The sequence below is a fragment of the Schistocerca gregaria genome, chromosome 5, assembly GCF_023897955.1.
Source record: "Schistocerca gregaria isolate iqSchGreg1 chromosome 5, iqSchGreg1.2, whole genome shotgun sequence".
Lineage (NCBI taxonomy): Eukaryota > Metazoa > Arthropoda > Insecta > Orthoptera > Acrididae > Schistocerca > Schistocerca gregaria.
The window spans coordinates 187,482,667-187,489,123 of record NC_064924.1 but is presented as its reverse complement, the minus strand read 5'-3'; positions in this window follow the sequence as shown (position 1 = coordinate 187,489,123).

Here is a 6,457-nt window from a genome sequence, read left to right as displayed (position 1 = left end):
TCATATAAGCCTATTAAATGAAATAAACGGTGTCTGTCCGATCGGACATGTCCGAAAGATGGAACACCATTACATGTGTATGTTATTTATGCACCTAAACCTTCAGTTCCTTTCCTTGGTTTTCTTTTCAGTTTGTAGTACAGATGGATAACGGGAGGAATAATCCACAAGACTGCCTAACTCCTTTCTGAAGTACTCTTACCTTTTCATGCCTGTGGACGTTCTTGCAACGGTCACCATATACACTCCTGGAAATGGAAAAAAGAACACATTGACACCGGTGTGTCAGACCCACCATACCGGACACTGCGAGAGGGCTGTACAAGCAATGATCACACGCACGGCACAGCGGACACACCAGGAACCGCGGTGTTGGCCGTCGAATGGCGCTAGCTGCGCAGCATTTGTGCACCGCCGCCGTCAGCGTCAGCCAGTTTGCCGTGGCATACGGAGCTCCATCGCAGTCTTTAACACTGGTAGCATGCCGCGACAGCGTGGACGTGAACCGTATGTACAATTGATGGACTTTGAGCGAGGGCGTATAGTGGGCATGCGGGAGGCCGGGTGGACGTACCGCCGAATTGCTCAACACGTGGGGCGCGAGGTCTCCACAGTACATAGATGTTGTCGCCAGTGGTCGGCGGAAGGTGCACGTGCCCGTCGACCTGGGACCGGACCGGAGCGACGCACGGATGCACGCCAAGACCGTAGGATCCTACGCAATGCCGTAGGGGACCGCACCGCCACTTCCCAGCAAATTAGGGACACTGTTGCTCCTGGAGTATCGGCGAGGACCATTCGCAACCGTCTCCATGAAGCTGGGCTACGGTCCCGCACACCGTTAGGCCGTCTTCCGCTCACGCCCCAACATCGTGCAGCCCGCCTCCAGTGGTGTCGCAACAGGCGTGAATGGAGGGACGAATGGAGACGTGTCGTCTTCAGCGATGAGAGTCGCTTCTGCCTTGGTGCCAATGATGGTCGTATGCGTGTTTGGCGCCGTGCAGGTGAGCGCCACAATCAGGACTGCATACGACCGAGGCACACAGGGCCAACACCCGGCATCATGGTGTGGGAAGCGATCTCCTACACTGGCCGTACACCTCTGGTGATCGTCGACTACTCTGGCTTGCAAGATCTCCGGATCTGTCCCCCATTGAGCATGTTTGGGACTGCATGAAGCGTCGTCTCACGCGGTCTGCATGTCCAGCACTAACGCTGGTCCAGCTGAGGCGCCAGGTGGAAATGGCATGGCAAGCCGTTCGACAGGACTACATCCAGCATCTCTACGATCGTCTCCATGGGAGAATAGCAGCCTGCATTGCTGCGAAAGGTGGATATACACTGTACTAGTGCCGACATTGTGCATGCTCTGTTGCCTGTGTCTATGTGCGTTTGGTTCTGTCAGTGTGATCATGTGATGTATCTGACCCCAGGAATGTGTCAATAAAGTTTCCCCTTCCTGGGACAATGAATTAACGGTGTTCTTATTTCAATTTCCAGGAGTGTATGACGTGCGCCGTATAGTAGGTGGTTGTAATTAAGCTTCGCTACTTCCGCTTGTGTAGACTTACGTGTAGAGTCACCGTACAGGTACCAAATTGACATGATTGCTTTTGAGACTATGAGCTGCAGGATCTGCATTGTTAGTAGCGTTAGTGCGTTGACTTGTCTTTAGGAGCTACTACTGGTACGGTGACGCACGATTGGAAAGTAAGTATCAGCCTGCACTGCACTTACAGACAGACATCTTGGATTTGGCAAGGTGAGCAGGACTGACCCGTAAAGATGTTTTGTCAAAACCTCATTAGTAGTGTTTATGCACATCGCGAGTGTCGATGCATTAAAGGAATACGGAAAAATACTCTTTCCACGCCGCGGTTTAAAAACATGATGCGGAACTTCGAAATACTGGCAATTTGGGAATTGCTCCTTGGAGCCGCCGACGGCCAATAGCGCCACAAATTGTTGAGCAACACAATGTCGCTTTGTCTGAGAGTGGTGGATACAATGTGCGATCTTCAAGCAGTGTACCAGCTGTGTCTTTACATCTGAACATTCCAAGCTCCACCATTAGATACCTGCTTCGCAGAATTGTGAAACAGTGTCTCTAGTGCAGCTTCAAGCTGTTTTGAATGGAGCAGCGAAACGTCGTGGCAGATTAAAACTGTGTGCCAGATCGAGCCCGGAACTCGCGACCTTTCCATTTCGTGAGCAACTGCTCTACCAGCTGAGCTACACAAGCACGACTTATGACCCGTCCCCACAGATTCAATTCCGCCAGCGTTGGGGACGGGTCGTGAGTTGTGTTTGGGTAGCTCAGATGGGCAGTCTGGCTTTCGCAGCCATGCAGTGCGGAAGTGCTGTTGTTTCCGTCTGCGAAGCGCGCTCGCTCGCTGTTGATTACTTTTATGAAGGCGTCGCTTACGTGACGCTTACGTGTAGTAGAATCATGGCCAATTGTTTCAGAAAACACTACAATTCAGCTTCTGCAACGACTACATACGACCAAAGGCCTTGGAGGCGGAACGCTACCTACGTGACGTTCGTAAGATCCCAGCTTCAGACATCCATTTGTCCGTATTAAGCAGTACAGTGTACGCCAACGTCAACAACGACGCGATGTGCGAGAGAATACTAAGTGACACCAAACACAGACTACGCTTTTGTCACGCCGACGGAACTGTCGGTGCGGTCACTGTCGACCACGTAGGCTTGGAAATGCACACCATGCGAGTTTTCGAGTTGCCGTTCGAGCTCCCGGCGGAAGACGTTACCGTGGATTTCCGCCACTGTGGGACTGTACATGGCCACACTGATGAACGCTGGGCGCAATTCCAAACGTACCCCGTTCTTAATGGTGTACGACAAATCTCCATCGATCTCCATCGCCACGTGCCATCTTACCTGCAAATCAGCAGGTGCCTTGCGGTAGTCATATACGATGGCCAACCCAAGACCTCTTCCAGGTGTGGCAAGAAAAAACCACCTCAGGTCAGTGTCTTCAGCGAAGAATCACCCCACAGCCAGCCGATGCCGTGGCACCTCCCATTCCGACAACGGTTTTGCCGATCACCTAGGCATCGGCGCTCTCTTCTTCCCACCGGCCACCGTCCGTCGGACCATGTACCGGTGACACTTCCTGCTGCTACGGATACCACCGGGGCGGATGCGTCTCGCTGACAAACTGTTGCTACTCCGGCGCTCCTACCAACAGCGACGACTTCCGATCCCTACCCGGCCGATGGCATGGACGTCCCTTCATTTATCGTTCCCACGACGGCCTTCCCCCTATACCGCCGCGACTCCCTCCCGTCTTCCGACACAGAGGGACGAACACGCAAACAACGTTGGCCTAAAAGGCGCAAGATCAGGCGCCGTACCGTCACGGAACGTGACACATCACATCCCCCGAGGCTGTAGAGGCCGTCCGGCAGGCGAGGCCTCGGATGACCTGCTCGACTACACGAATGACGAGAACATGACGCCGGCTGTAGCTGTAATGGTACCTACACTGACGTCTCGCACAGGGGCAACTGAACCAATGGACCCCTCCATTGCGACTGCCGCGGAGACGTCCTCCGCTCCTACGAGCGTAAGAATATCACAACGACAGTGCCTTGAATGGCGTGGAGTCAGGACGGGACGAAGGCCCGAACCACACGCAGGAGATGGAATTAGCCCAGACAATAGCCTAGTTACGCCGCCGATAACGCAGTTGCCTCGCACCTCTCACCCTCCGATGATGAAGATCCCCTCTACAGCGGGGCACGACTCCAAACCTACCTAGTAGGGACGATCAACACTAACACCATTAGCTCCCCCGTAAAAATTCAACTGCTGCGAGAGATGATACAGGCATCGGACGTCGACATCGCACTGCTACAGCAAGCACACTTGGCCGCAGTTCCAGACGCTGCGGGATTTAACACTTATTCTTTTCCTGGTGACCAACTGGGCCGTGGAGCAGCCATCTCCGCCCAAGGTCGCATTCCGGTGGCTGATATCACATACCTTCAATCCGCCATAGACATGCCCGACATGCGGACAAGTATCGTCAATATTTACTCTCTGTCCGGCTCCACCCACAGACACGTCGGGTCACACTTCTATACGGAAGAAATCGCCCCTTTGCTTCTTCGACGCTGTAGCCATTACTTACATGGGAGTGATTTTAATTGCACCTTAAAAATCAAATGCCCCACTACAGCACCTGTCATGAACTGCTCCTCGCCGTCCGTGATATGTTGCAGCGCGACACTTCGGAAGTTCGGCAAGGTGACGCATCTGGACATACTTACAAGACGAGTCTCTCCGCGAGGCGCCTTGATAGGATTTACGTCTGTCGGGATCTCACACCTGCAGTCCAAGGTGCTGAAATTTGGCCCGTGTCTTTTGCGGACCACTGTGCCTACATCTGCAACTTTCTCCTTTCGCAGCAAGCAGACTGGTGTAGTTGTGCACCCTGGAAGTTAAACACCTCCCGTCTTCATGATCCCGAATGTCTTCGACCTGTTACCCAGACATGGGCCACCTGTGAACGTCGTTTACCTGAGTGCTGGACAACCTTCACTTGATGGCTGGAATGTGCCAAACCTGACATTAGACGTATCTTGATTCAGTATGGCAAGGAAATAGCTACGTGGCGCTGGCACGCTCCCGACTATTTCTTTGCCGTTCTCCGCGGTTTTGACGTTCAGCCGCCCACCCCTGAAACCCAGAGGGAACGCAGCAGGATTACGGCACATACGTATGGTAACGCTGACCCGCCGTAGACTGGAGGGGACGATGGTGCGGACCCTATGTCAAGATTCGGCGTAACAAGGACATCCCACCATGCATCATATCACCATACGATAGGAAACACCGACGACAACGACTCATCGCCGAGATCTGCATCTGTCTCGATCAGCAAGTCACTTTCCAAGTCCAAATCAATACCTTTGTAGCCCACTGCCGCACAATGTACCAAGAGGAGACTACCAACAACCGCGCTGGGGATTTTCTGTTGCCACACGTAACTCGCACCTTCGCCAGCGAAGAAGCGGACGAGCTTATGGAAATAGTTACGCGCGACAAAGTCCACATTGACGGATTGCCGATTGAAATTTATCGCGCTTTCCTCGCGCTAGTGGCGTCACGGTGGACAACAATGTTTCATGAACTGTATACGATGGGGCCCGCCATACTCCCGTCCTCTGTCACAGCAATTATTATACCCATCCACAAACCATCACCGGGAGTGACGACAGCACGTTTCCGTCCAAATGGTCCAAACGGCTCTGAGCACTATGGCACTTAACACCTGTTGTCATCAGTCCCCTAGAACTTAGAACTACTTAAACCTAACTAACCTAAGGACATCACACACATCCATGCCTGAGGCAGGATTCGAACCTGCGACCGTAGCAGTCGCGCGGTTCCGGACTGAGCGCCTAGAACCGCGAGACCACCGCCGTTTCCGTCCCCTGACTGCTTAACGCAGGCTATAAAGACTTTACACGACTCCTGGCGCCGCGATGCCGCAAGATCCTTCTATCCCAGGAACAGGCAACTCAGGGTGGTTCAGTTGATAAGCAAACGGTCACCAGAGAATCTTGTAATTTAATTGTTCTGGTAGCGGCGTGCAGACTCCGCGCCGCGGTGGTTGCCATTGTTTTTGACAGCGCATTCGACAATGTGCTGCAACTTTTTCTGTTCTAATTAATTAGCCGAATGGGTTTTCGACCCGTCTTTATCGTTGTCATACTGCGCCTGTACGGCACCGCCGAATCGTTGATACAGGTCAGTGGTTATGTGACGGTACCAGTGACGATCCGATGTTCCATAAGGTGAGGTTGCCCACTTCGACCCTACTCTATGCCATAAACCTGGAGCCACTCATCGGGAGTCTGACGAGCCACCTTTCAGGTCTCACTTTGCGAAGGCGCAGTTGTCGGTGTAGTGCGTATGCGGACGACCTCCTGCTCTTGGTCCGCTCACGGGATTGAAACACAAACAGTGCTTGATTTGATGTCAATGTAAAAAACTGCAGCGGGCAGTAACATGAATGTGGGTAAATCCAAGGTGATGTCCGTTCGACGTCGCCTCTCACACGACGACTTAGCACCGCTGCCATCAATTTTCGGGGTGCACGCCAACTTATCCGCACGGTGATGCGACAAAATCTCCCCCGACGACTCGATTATTTCCAACGTGTCCAATACCCCAATCAACATTCCAGAATGGTCCACGTCGCACAGGTCCTCAACGATTGGATACAGCCTTCAGGCTGCCTTTGGATACTTTCTTGCGGCCGGCACGCTCTATAAGGTGCGTCACGAAAAGTTCACCCTCCCCCCGCGAGGGAAGGCCTCGGCCATGTCAATGTGCGACTCCAAGCGGCATCCTTGTAATGTCCACCATGCACAAGCAGTGGAGCGGGGCCCTCTCCCTCATACACAGCTTGCTGGAAATTCTT